Below are 14,248 nucleotides of genomic sequence, written 5' to 3'. Positions count from 1 at the left end.
TATTTCTCTGCATTGAAAATTCTATCAGATATTATATATTTTTGTTTTAACAGTCAATATACACTTACTTTTACCCTTAAGCATATCCTTTCTTTGCACTGTTTCCTGAAGTTCTGTTTCCATGAAATCATTTTCCTTCAAACTGAAGTCCCTTTAGTATTTCTTGTAGTGCAGGTCTGCCTGAAAAAAACCCCTCTGTTTTTATTTTTCTAAAAATATCTTCATTTTGTCCTCATTTTTTTGAAAAAGATTTGTAAGAGGTACGGAACTCTGTTAGCAGTATTTTTTCTTTTAGTACTTTAAATATGTCCGTCCATTGTCTTCTTATTTCCACATTTTTCTATTGCAGAGTCAGCTGTCAATCTTAGTTTTTATTTTTTACTGAAGATAACTTGCACCTCTGCTGTACTCTAAGTCCTTTTTAAATGTTCTCTTTGCTTTGTTCTGTAATAGTATTACTATAATGTGCCTAAGTGTGGTTTCATTCATATTTATCCTACTTCATGTTTGTACAGTTTTTTGAACCTGAAGTATATGAAATTAGAAATTTTTCATTATGAAATAAAGTTGTCTAATAATGTCTAATAATGAAATTAGGCTTTTTGTGAAAATTCCTGGCCAGTACTTTTCAAATATTTATGTTGCAGTATTCTATCTCTTCTCCTTCAAGTACTCTGACTACATGTATGTTAAATCTGTTCGTTGAGTTCTATATTTCCTTTATGATGTTTACCTATATTTTCTATCCTGTTTCTTTTATAAGCATCAATTTGGGCACTTTTTATTGTCATGTCTTCAGTTCACTAAATTATCTATTATGCTATTTCTAATCTGTTATTGAACCCATCTGTTGAATTCTCAATTTTAATATTTTCAGTTGTAGAATTTCAATTTGACTCATGGATTTCAGGTTTCTGCGGAAAATTTTCATCTTTTCTTTTATTTACTTGAATATATTAATCACTGCTATTTTAAAATCCCTGTAAGATAACCTTAATATCTGAAACTTCTGGACATCTGTTTCTATTCCTTGTGTTTTGGTTTCTGGTGACTTTGTTCTGTTTTTAGCCAGCCTTGTGTCTTTTGAATGAACACTGAACATTATATACATCAAGTTAAGTATCGAGTTTTCTTTTACCAGTCAGATATAGTGGCAGCGGCTTATCTTTGTCTGTTCGATGGTTGCTTGTGGTCTTTGTCAGGGATGGACTATATCTGATTTACCCTTTCTCTTAGATGAGTCTTTATGGGCTCTTAACTCAAAGCCTGAGGTATTAGCCAAGCCTCTCTAACTTGGAAGGGCTTGAACACACTAATCTTTGTTTTTCTAGCATAAGACACCTCTGGAATATCTGGTCTGCCCTTTTGTCCCCAACTGTTGCTTTGTGTTGGGTTTCTTGGACCTTCTCCCTGTGTATCACTTGAGAAAAATATGGAACCATATTTTGGGACTCCCCCTTCTGGGCTCTCTTCTTTCTTAGATTTTGCCCCTTAACCTGCATCTTCTCCGGCAGCCCTGGATTCTGATTTGTCTCTTCAGTGAAGCAAGACCCCATCTTCCTGATTCAGCACTAGTCTCTCATGCAGGGCAAACTGGAGAGAGTCTATAGAGAGAACCTCCACTTGAAGTATTGCTCTTCCTTTAAGGGTCGTAGCTCCTCAATTTGCTGCTTGCTTTCCTTGCTCTTCAGGGACTTCAGTTGTTTCTTATATTTTGTATAGCATTTTAGTTGTTTATAGTGTGAAGGTTAGTTTGACATAACTAATCTATCTTGCTCATTATTGAAACTGAGGGTTATTATTTTTAAGCATGCGTTATTTGCCAGGTATGGTGCTCAGGGATTTAATTGCATTATCTCATTTAATCTTCACAGTAGTCTTTGAAGTAGTTATAGTTACTTTTATAGACAAAGAAACTGAGACTTATAAAGGATAGTTAACTAGCCCAGATCACATAGTTGTGTATCTAGATCTGTCTGACATAGCCAGAGGGAGGGTAGAGAGGTGAGGGGGGCCCAGGGCTTGTTTGAGGCCCTTAGAAGAACATCTGGGCTTGCTGCTGCAGCTGATGCCTTATCTCCACAGGTTTATTTTATTTCTGGTTAGAAACTGTGCTCTAGGGGCCGGCCCCGTGGCGAGTGGTTAAGTTCATGCGCTCTGCTTTGGGGGCCCAGGGTTTCACCAGTTTGGATCCTGGGTGCGGATATGGCACTGCTCACCAGGCCATGCTGAGGCGGTGTCCCACATAGCACAACCAGAGGGACCTACAACTAGAATACACAACCATTTACTTGGGGGACTTAGGGGAGAAGAAGGAAAAAGAAAAAAAAAGAAGATTGGCAACAGATGTTAGCTCAGGTGCCAATTTAAAAAAAAAAGAAAAAGAGACTATGCTCTATAATCTTTCCTGGTAACATACACAACAGCAGGAGAACAATAAAAAAATGTTTATTATGTTCTCAAAGCTTTATTTAAAAACACTTCCGAGGAAACAATGTATGTCATACCAACTGTCTTTGCTACTTTAATTGATTCTTGAAGACATCTTCAGATAATTCAATAAATCTAAACCATTTCTTATTTTGTTTTCTGCAGTTCATTAATTGAGGCTAGAACACATGCTTCAAGTATAAGCAAATGGAAGTGTTTTAAATAATGAGAACTTGAACCTAGCTATAACTTTGAATAGAAAAGAAAACCCCAAGTACCTAATTCTGAATGAACGCAGAGGGGATAAATGGCAATGTCTATGTTATGCTTACTTTGTGCCAGGTACTGTATGCACTTTACGCGTTGAACCCTTGCACTGTCTCTCTGATGCACCTCGTTATTGTCACGTGACAGAGGAGGAATCTGAGGCAGAGAGAGCTCTATAAATCGCCCAGTGCCACACACTAGAAAGGGGCAGAGATGGAATTTAAAACCTGTCTACCTGGCTTAGCTCTATTGTACAGGGATACAAATACTCAGCAAAATCTCATTTAAAGAATAGGATGTTGTTAATGGTTGATTCTCTGATTAGGTTAAGCACCATTACAATATTTTCTATGTTAATACTAGTTAGAAACTTTGCTAGAAGAAGTTAGTCTACTTCACAATATATTTCTCAGATACTGCTAAGGAGAAAGAGTGGTAGCTGGAGGCAAATTTTCTAGAAATTTTAAGGGAAATTTTGAGAGAAAAGAGGGAAATTATGGATAGGGAGACATACGACTCATAGAGTTTGAGAACATTTCAAGAATTATAAAAGAATCAGAAAACTATTAGCAAAAACATAGACTGGTTGCCATGTGATTGTTCATTAATTCATTTGTTCTGCAAGAATTTATTTACTGCATGCTGTTCACTGAAAGAAAACTAACAGTTGTTGAATATTTACCATGTGCCAAGCAAGGTACTAGGTAGTTCTAGAAACGTTATCACATTTAATACTCACAATAGCTCTCTGTGGAATATATTATTTCCACTTTCATTGAGGAAACTGTGGCTTAGTGGGCATTAATAATTTGTGCATTGTCAGGAAGCTAATAGCTGTGCAAGTGGCTGAGATGGGCTTTGAGCCAGGACTAAATGTCTCCAAGAGTGAGGCTATAATGTGAGGTGCTGGTCCAGGCACTGGGGAAGGGGATAGCAGTCCCACGGAAGGGGTAAGACAGAGTTTGGAACCACAAAGACCTTTACAATCTGGTAGAAGAGATAAGAAAATGACCAATGTAAATCTAATAGTACAGGGAATGTGTTACATATCATAATTGAAATGTAATGTTTAGGTCTTCAAAAGAGGGAGAGATTACTTCTAGCTGTGATAATTAAATAAAATTTCTGAAAAAAGTGGTTAGGTAAAGATCTCAAGGATATCATATGAACTATAAACCATGATTGTGTGTTCATATAACAGCCACTGCAGTTTCACTTCCGTGTTTGAAATGGAAATGGCTGCTCCCCTCTCTGAGCTCCTAAGCACTTATCTGAACCTTTTTTTTTTGAGGAAGATTAGCCCTGAGCTAACATCTGCCACCAATCCTCCTCTTTTTTGCTAAGAAAGACTGGCCCTGAGCTAACATCCGTGCTCATCTTCCTCTACTTTATACGTGGGACCCCTACCACAGCATGGCTTGCCAAGTGGTGCTAGGTCCGTACCCCAGAACTGAACTGGTGAACCCCAGGCCACCTCAGTGGAGCCTGTGAAGTTAAGCGCTGGGCCACCAGGCCAGCCCCCTACTTATCTGAACCTTTTTTTAAAGGCAGCTGCCGCTTTCTATCTCATATTGCAATCAAATCTGCACATACTTTTTCTGCGGTCTCCTTCAAGGCAGAGACTCTTATTCCTCAAGTAGATCCCCACAGTGTTTGTCATGGTGCCTGTGGCACAGCAAGTGCTTTTCAAAATCCCCTCTCCCTTGGTGTCAGTGATGTCATGCTCTTCTGGCTGTCTTCTCGTCTCTTTGGACTCTCCTCAGGCTCCTGAATCAAGAAGGTCATATCCTCAGTGTTTAATCTCCTGGCCTCTACCTCTCACACAGAACCTGTTGAAGGACTTCATACAAACTCCCACTTCAGCGATACCCCATGTGCTAATGCCTCCTAAATCAACAGATAGCTCTTCCAAGCTCCAGATGGATTTGCACAACTCTCTGGCATATATCTCTATCTGTGTGTCCCTCCGCACTCTGATGTCAACATGTCTCAAAGTAATCTCGTTATCTTCCTCTCCTCTGGAACTCCAACTCTTCCTACACATTCCATGTATGTGAATGTTATGGCAGGACCATCTGGGCACCTAAGTGACTTGATCCCTTCCTCTTCTCCTCTCCCTGATTATCAACATCTACTTGGTCATTAACTTCCTTCACAGTTGAGGAGATATTTCTTCAATCTTTTTGCTCCCACAAATCTCCACGGCCATTGTTTGAGTTCAAATCTCATCATTACTCATCTAGATTACTTCAGAGTCTCCCTGACATCAGGCTTGCTCCCTTGAGATTCATTTTTCCAAACTGCTTCCCAGAATGATTTTTTAAATGCAAATCTGAAAATGTCATCCCCTTTAATACTTGGCTCTTCAGTGCCCGTAGGATAAGAATCAAACTCCTCAGCATGGCAAGTAGGGACAAACTCTTTTTCTCCACTTTATTCCTTGCTAGACTCTGCTTCACACCAAAGTCCTCTCCGTATTGAATTGCGCGTCTCTGCTCCTTGGCACACTAGCTCCTAATCCACCTGGAATATTGACTTTCCTTCTCTATTTGGCAGCTCTGACTTAAAAAATAGGCTTAATCTTCAATCCTCCAGGAAGTCTTCATGACATTTCCCCCTGTCTTGATTAGGTGTCCCTCGTACTTGCTGGAATATCACTCTGGGCTTATCTCTATCATAGTTCTTATCACACTGGAGCCTAATTTTTTGCTTAACTATCCTTTTTCCCTCACTTTCCATAAGTATTTTGAAAGAAGCAATCTTGCTTTCTGTCTCTGTACCATAATGACCAGCTCATTCTCAGGCACATTGCAAGAGCTCGATAAACAGCTGTTGAATGAGTGGATAAAAAAATGCTTCATGAGTAACTAAAAGTGTAGTCAGAGAATAAAGAATTCACCCCTTTAAAGTGAAAATTGAACTCAGCTCAGTTTTTGGGCATGCTGCATGATTTCTTGCTTCGTGGCAATATGCCTTTGATTTACTAATCCTCATCACTGCTCCACCAGAATTCTCCCAAAAGTGAAGATAATGCAAGTGTAAACTAAAACACAATGCAAAACCCAGGATAATAAGCAGAATTTCCCTTAAATGTGCATTAACCTGAATCCAATGGTCATTATTTTCTTTGTAATTTAGTTTATCTTGTTGGGTACATAGACTTGCAACCCCTGCAAGCTGTGGATTATTTAGTATTGTGATGTCATTCACACAAAATGCAAATGCTATATGTAGATGATTGTAGCATGCATTATATTTTAGTTCTGCTACATGTTTTTCTTTTTTGTGACTCCAGATACTGATATATATATGTATCATTGAGATATATATGTGTTCATTGATATATCTATACTGATATATATGAGATATCCATAAATATATAGATAAACAGGTATTTTATATATATATATATGAAGTATCTGGAGTCACAAAAAAGTGAAAATAGAACTAAAATATAATGCACATATATCATATATCTATGTATGCATAGATATACATATAGGTGTATCTCTCTTTCTACATATCTGTCTACCTAACTATATGTTGGCGTTATAGTCTGTGCTCTGCAAATGTACTAATTAAATGTAAGAATTGTTTAACCGCTCAGTGTAGTTATTAAAAAATCCTGGATTGTTTTTTTTTCAAAGATACAGGACTCCCATGTTAGAATTAATGAACTAACCACTGAAAGTGTGAGCTCATTGCTGTGGACTGTAAACTTCAGGCAGTGTCACTGAACTACACAGCTCGCTGTGTCAGTACCTGTCATTCTTCCCTTCTGACATAGGGATGAGAATGGTGCACACCACCCACTAATCACAAGAACTCTTTTTCTCAGGAATACAACCTCAGTTTGTGCTTTTAAATGGGTTCTTTATTCTTTGAAATGCAGGGCTAGTTCTACGTTTAGTTCACCTTTGTCAGTGTTTCTATGTTGTTGAAATCATGGAGATAAAATATGAAAGTGTGAAGAGCAGATAGGGTTCAAACCAGGAAAACCCAGAGGTAAGATGTTACGCCAGCACTTAAATGTATACCAGAGAGTTCATCATATTTCCTAAGGCATATTTCAGGTGTTGGGCCATTACTCCATTTGCTCATGCTTGCCAGCTGCTGTTGGCATGAATTCCCCATCCTACTGTATCCCTGGGCCACCAAAACCTTCCTAAATTAAAAATGGAGCGCCTGATCAATAATGTAGACACATTTGAAAAAAGCATATTCATTCTTAAATGATGCTAGGACACATTAATGTCTTATTCTTTCTCCCTAATTTCATTAATGTGACATGGATAGAAAATATCCAGAGAAAAAGGAAATGCAAATGAGATATAATATCTTTTAATCTTAGAAACTGATGGGATATTAGAATCAATCTAAACAGAGATCCCTTCTGATATAACGAATTGTGGTTCCCATAACTTCTGCTAAAAAGCTTTCCACAATGGGGAGTTTGCTGTATCACTTTTGTTACAGCTCTAATTGTTGGAAGATATTGTGAGGAGAATAACATCCTGTTTACTGTGTAGGTATGTTATTCCTGCTCTTTAAATGCTGTGATGATTGTGCTGTCTGAAGATATAGTTGAATATTGAACCTGTATTGTGGATTAGGACAGAGAGAAGGAAGAGAAATCCTAGGTAGAGAGGAGAGAGCACTTAGTTTCTCTTGATCTGGGCTGCCAAGAGAAATGCCACAGTAGTATCTACAACATATAGGCAGGCCAGGATTTTGTCATTGTGAGGGGTCAAAGAGAGAGACCTATAAAATTGTGTTTGTCATTGGTGGCTAAAGTGCAGCTAATTTGTGAGAGTGCACGGAATGAGAGGGGGCTGGGAGCTCTGAGAACAGGCCAGCTCCATGAGCCCAGAGACCTGGACTTTTCTTATTTCTACAATTCCTGTACTCTCTGGGATCGTTCTCCCTCTGCAATCATTTAGTATTTAATAAAGTCTTATTGAAAGCTTTAATCTGCCTGATTTACACCAGAGGGTACTAAGGAAAAAAGATTTTGTTCGATACTGTGTGTTGAAGTGGGATGTATTAAGTTGGGAAGAGACCACCCATGACTGCATAGTGGAAGCAGCTGGAAACTAGCAGTGAAGAATTTTGAAGGTAAGGTGACACTTCGGATAGAGGCTGTTCTGCTCTGTTAGTTGTCTTATCATCCATAAATTTATACTTTTAGGACTAAATCTTGGAGGTTTGGGTTTTATATTATTAAAGTAGGCCATATTGTCCCAAGATTAGTCTTTACAATTTTCCCATATGTTTTGTTCATTATTACTAATTCATTCTTCTGGAGATGTTCTGAATAAAACTAATAGCAAATACATATGATGAGTCTTAAAATGTGTTATGCCAATTAGGATATTCCTCCAAAGTCTTTTCTTACAAATTGACCCTGATTTCTTCAGCAATCCTCATGCTTTGTGGTTCCTATGTGCTTTATTTCTAGACCCTCATATGCCTTTCAAAATGTAGCATGCAGAACTGCTCAAAATACTAGCTGAGCAGTGGGACCTTGCAGAGGATGGTGAGACTACTGCCTGCCTTGTTCTACACACTTGATTCCATTAGCGAAACTCATTTTTTGAAAAATTTTGATTTTTAAAAAAATATTGTGATCATCTTACTCTGTAAGCAAAGAGGAAACAAAAACAAAGTTTACGCTGAATATATTTTGTTTTAAATGTATGATTATGAGTAAATAAATTTGAGATAAATTTGTCAGTACTGGTTAGCCTGATCTAGCCACCAAAATAGTGTGATTCCTATTTTTAAGTAGCTATGTCTTCCTTAGCAAAATATGTCAGTTGAATAATTAGATATGAACTTCTCTGTGCAGGTTTTGGGAGTAACAAGCCGATAAAGTACCGGCCATGGGAAAGATGGCTCAGGGAGAAGATCCATAATTCAACGGGGTGGGTGAGGGAGAGAAGAGGAGGAGAGGGGCAGAAATGCAGAGTGAGGAACTGGGGCCAATATGTTCAGTGGGTTCAGTGTGTCCAATTTTATTTGCCCATGTGGGTGAGGTAGGATTTGGCAAAGTGTCTGTCCATTTCTCGTCTTTCTCTAATTCCTCTGGATAGCTCTGTGCGATCATCCAACAACTGGGTCATACTTTTGGCTATACTGAACTTGCAGATAGCTAAAAGTCTTAGGCCTTTTTCATAGAAAATGCTAACAAGGAAATTCCTTCATCCTGTAGTTTTCAAACTTTTTTTTTTTAAGGCACAGTTCTTTATATTTAATCAAACTATTTACGTGTATGTGTGTATATACTGTCAGCTTTGTCACATAATAACACAACCTTTTAGAATCCAAATTAATCAATCTATTTAAACATACTTCCTTCCACAAATTGGTAACATCTATAGATATTATATGCCTGTCGTCTATGTATTTATCATCCTGATAATATAAAATGGTCAGCTAAGAGGTTAGAGTCCCACAGCAAATCACTACAGAGAGAGGGTGAAATAAGTGTTATATGACACATTAATCAACATGATGTAGGCCATTCATCCAGCCATGAATATGCACTTCTAGCCTATTATTCTCTAGTTACACCAATCCATCTTACCTACAGTAGTAATAAAAGACTTCCAAATGCCACATGAAATCAAGAAAACTATTGCTTGTCATGGAATTGCAGAATTAGGAAGAAGTTTAGGAATCATGTACAGTGGTCCTCCATTATCCATGGGGGATACCTTTCAAGACCCCCAGTGGGTGATTGAAACTGCAGGTAGTACTGAACCCTATATCTACTATGTTTTCTCCTATAGATACATAACTATGACAAAGTTTACGTTATAAATTAGGCACAGTAAGAGATTAACAGCAGTAATGAATAATAAAATAGAACAATTATAACAATATTCTGTGATAAAAGTTACCATAGATCTTAGCAACCTCAGTATATGATTTTTTTCTTTCCTTTAAGTTGAGAACTTTCACCTTTTCACTGAAAGGAAGCACTTTATGGCTTCTGTTTGGCATATTGGAATTGCCAGGATCACTACTCTTGAACTTTGGGGCCATTATTAAGTAAAATTAGAGTTACTTGAACACAAGCACTGGGATACCATGACAGTCAATCTGATAACTGAGACAGCTACTAAGTGACTAATGAGCAGGTACTGATACAGCGAGGATATGCCGGACGAAGGGATGATTCATGGACAGAGGGAGATGGCTCAAGATTTCATCATGCTACTCAAAATGGGGCACAATTTAAAACTTATGAGTTGTTTATTTCTGGAATTTTCCATTTAATATTTTCAGACCGAGGCTGACTTCAGGCAACTAAACTGTGTAAAGTGAAACTGCAGATATGAGGAGACTACTGTACCATATTCTTTCCTTGGAGAATATATTGAGCTACTAACTACATTTTACATTTAACTACATCTTCCTTACACTGCAACTATTCTGACTCAAGAGCTCCATATGAGCTTCTAAGGGATCAAAATCTCCTTAGAGGTTTATTCTAAAAAACAATGTTAAGACAACTACATATAGTTTTCATAACACATCTCTTTATGTCCTTGTTGGGAAAGTGGATATTTGCCCGTTTCCAGATTTTTCTCACCTCTCCTAATTGCTGTGATTTCTCAGAGCTGATGCTATGATTTCTCAGGATGTCATGAGTGTATGTCAGATGGTAAAATTCCTTGATCTTGGAGATGTAAAATCATTTAACCTAATTAGGTGCTTCTTTACAATATTCTTAACCACCCTGGAATCCCCCCTTAGCCTTGTGCTGTCCTTCCAATATGATATTTGCCTTGACAGAGAAAGAGAAGCATATTAACATGACTCTGTCTGCTTGGAGGAATGGGTATAGCTCATTCTTTTATTCTTGTTTTAAAGATAAATTTAAAACTTCTTTTCATCTTCCTAAGCATTATTCATAAGCCTGAGTTATTGCTTCTGCATTGCTGACACTGTTCTTAAAGGTTTGTACCATTCTTTTGTGTTCCATTTGTAGTTGTGTGGCCCTTCTTCCACCTCTTGTATATGACCTCTAAAATGTTTTTTTGTTTGTTTATGAAAGGAATCTTTACAGAAGAAAATTTGAAAACCAGAGGCCAGTGTAAAGAATAAGACAAAAAATAAAAATCAACTGAAATTCCACCACTTAGAAATAATAATTATTCATATTTTAACATAAATCATATTCACGCATATGTACTCTTTAGTTAGGGCCATACTCATACGCATATTTCTATCCTGCATTTTAATTTATAAGATTTTTTCCATAGCATGCAATATTTACATACAACATGGGGCTGGCCCCGTGGCCGAGCGGTTAAGTTCGCGCGCTCCGCTACAGGAGGCCCAGTGTTTCATTGGTTCGAATCCTGGGTGTGGACATGGCACTGCTCATCAAACCATGCTGAGGCAGCGTCCCACATGCCACAACTAGAAGAACCCACAACAAAGAATATACAACTATGTACTGGGGGGCTTGGGGGAGAAAAAGGAAAAAATAAAATTAAAAAAAATATTTACATACAACATAATTTTAATTGTTTCAAAACATTTTATTATGTACATTAGCATTCACTTATCAGTCTCCTTTTTTGGGAAATGTAGACTCTTGTAATATTTTGCTCTTACAAACAAAATTGTGCTGAATCTTCTTATGCTCTAAAAATCTCATCACTTTGGACAGTTCCCTATGCAGCAACAACCATGTATATCAATGATTTTTATCTTTTCTTATGAGATTATTTAATATTGTACAATCATAATTTAATTTTAGAATTTCTAATCCCTTGTGAGCCATATTTTTCATCTCAAAGAAAGTCTTCTGCTATTTCTCTGAAATTTCAGAAATATTTTTTCCTAAATTAGAGTTTATTTATCTGGCTAGATGACATAGTTGCCTTCTCCAAAGCCACCCATCAATTCCCCAGTCAATTCTTCCTTCTCAGCTAGACTTAAAATTACAGAATTGTAAAGTGTTAGAATTGACAAAGATCTTAGCAATTTTCTTTTATGATACCCTTGTTTTCAGATAAATATGTTATTTGTCTGTGGTCTTCTAAAAGAGCAAATTAACAGCAGAGTGACATATCTTATACAGGTTTGGTGACAAAACACATTTGACCTCAGCAGAAGCCCTTTGGAGCGAGAGATATCTGGAGCTAGAGAGCATAGTTTGGTCAGGTGAGGGGAGTAGAGTCTCCAGATAATGCTAAGGAAAGTAATATGATTATGATTGGTCTCTCAGTTTTAAGCAGAGCATTGGCTGGCAAACAGAAATCTAGGGTTCTAGGACTACTCCTCCCAAAATATACAGTTTTATGAGGTGTCAAGGTGCCAAGTGGATTAATGCTTAAGCTAAGAATCTAGTCCCAATTAGGGCCTTCAGTGGTAATCAGAGATTTAATGGAAGTCAAGTCATGTAAATGGGGGAACGCAGAATGGGTGGGGAAAGACTCAGGGATAGCGAGCAGGCAGTTACCTAGGGCTCCAGCCAGTTACATCAGCACTGGGCTTAGGGCTACTGGTTGGTTTGAACTTAATATATATGATCCGCCTCAATCAAGATTGGTTTAAGGACTGTATGAGGCTGAGAATGCAGATTGAAGGTTTTGATACCTATTCTTGTGCTAGACTAGACTGGAGAAAAGGCAAGAATGACCAAAATTAAGGCATGACTGTCTTGGATACTCTGATTTTGACCAAAAGAGATTTCCAGCAGATGAAAAGATGATTAAACGCTGTTTGTCATTACTTTACCCCACCTCTGTAAAAAAATCTAATAGAAAAGTTTTGTTCATATACTCCATCTAAATAGATGACCTACATTATTGCCTAACTCCCTATAGCATTTCTGCCTCTTTTCTCCTATGCTTACTCAAGTAAATTTTGCTATTCTTCCACAATCATGTCTGTGATTTTCAGTGATTGTCTGAATCTTCTTAAAAGAGAAGCTAATCTCTGATCCATTTTAATTTCTTCTCACAAAGTATGTATTTTAATTTATGTATTTTCATCATTAGTCACACTATTGAAATTAGAATCTATTTAAGAGATTATATCTGTTCCAAAATAAAACTTATCACGTTTGTTAGATTTATTCTCTCTGCCTTGCTATATTGATCTGAGGATGTATTTTTCATACTCTCCACATCCTGCTGCTTTTTTTAATAGAGAATTACTTGGTATTCCTCCTTGATGTTAGTTCTGTTATTGTAGATATTGTATTCTATGCTATCCAGTCTTAATACTTTCACTGGGATATTTTTCTTCTCTTAGATTTTAATCTAAAATCCTCTTGATCAGATCAGCAACTCTTCTAAAAGACATTTTTTTCGAGGTCCCTGTGAGATGTATTTCAATCCTTGCCAGAAGCTATAGCAGATACTTTGGTAATCTTTGCAGAATCTCTTGGCTTGGAACCATATAAACATATTGATTAAATATATGTAGCTTCTGCTGAGAGCTTGAGCTTGAAAAAAAAAGCCTAAGGCTTAAGAGTTTTTTGTTTTCTAATGAGACAATACAATGCCTAATACAGTCATGCATTTCTTTTGATATTTGAGAATGTATTTATCATTTCTTCTGTTTTTTAATACTTATCTCTCATATTTTTCCCAGTATTGAAAGAATTAACAGAATAAAGACAGTTTTAAAATTAAGGAGAATTTAAATCTCATTATTTTAAAAAGTCTATATTGCGAATTGTTTTTGGTATCTTTATTCCTTAAACATATTTCAGAGGAAAAATTCTGAGACATCTAAATCTATGGAAAAATTTAAAATAAGTACTATACTTCTTTTAGCAAGAAGAATCTTGATTTCCTCATTTTTTATTCAGATTTAGGTCTCCACCCAGAAAATGGGAAACCAAAGTTGACTAGAAATCAATATAATCATTATTCTATTTAGAGTATAATTCTTTATGTTAATGGTTTCAGAACATTGATTACAATAGTCTATCTTCATTCCTAACTCCATTTGCAAGCCCACCTAGGACATGTTAAACCCAATTCTGTCCATCTCTTGTTAGTACTTCTTTTCTAGGGCTCTGGTAGGATATTAGCTCTCACTACCCTTGGATTTTGTTTTCTGGTTCTCAGCCTAGGATTACTTGAGTTTTACCTTATGGTTGTCTTGAGGCTGCCAAATCAGGCAGATGGAACATTCTGGAATCAGGTTTGTTGTGTTTTTCTTAAAGACTTGTAACTGAGCATGGCTTGCCACTTCTGGTCTGCTGTGGAGGGTGGCCTAGGTCTGTAAATCCTGCTTGAAGAAGCTGATGTCTTTCCAGAAAGGACTACAGATTAACTATCCAGCTAATGTCAGACACCTCAGTTGTATTCTTGGTTCTCCAAGAAGCACTGAGGATGAAGAATGTCACCAAGACAGAGATATACAGTGAGATCTTAGGGACTATTGTAGCAACTAATGTTATCCTAATCTATATAGAGATACAAGATAAATAGTATGCTGCCCTCAATGAGCTTGCAATCTATTCACATAAAGATAACATGCCAAGGTTGTTATAATAGAAAATAGTCATTGTACTGAT

At 37.1% G+C, this 14,248-nt stretch overlaps 1 protein-coding gene across 2 annotated transcripts in view; it reads right to left on the bottom strand.

Moving 5' to 3' along the window:
• GRM3 (glutamate metabotropic receptor 3) overlaps positions 1-14,248 on the bottom strand; it is a 226,929-nt gene that overhangs the window by 180,940 nt on the left and 31,741 nt on the right. The gene's annotated exons all lie outside the window — the stretch shown is intronic.

Source organism: Equus przewalskii, chromosome 4 (genome assembly GCF_037783145.1).
Source record: "Equus przewalskii isolate Varuska chromosome 4, EquPr2, whole genome shotgun sequence".
NCBI lineage: Eukaryota > Metazoa > Chordata > Mammalia > Perissodactyla > Equidae > Equus > Equus przewalskii.
This window is presented reverse-complemented; position numbering and strand designations above follow the sequence as displayed.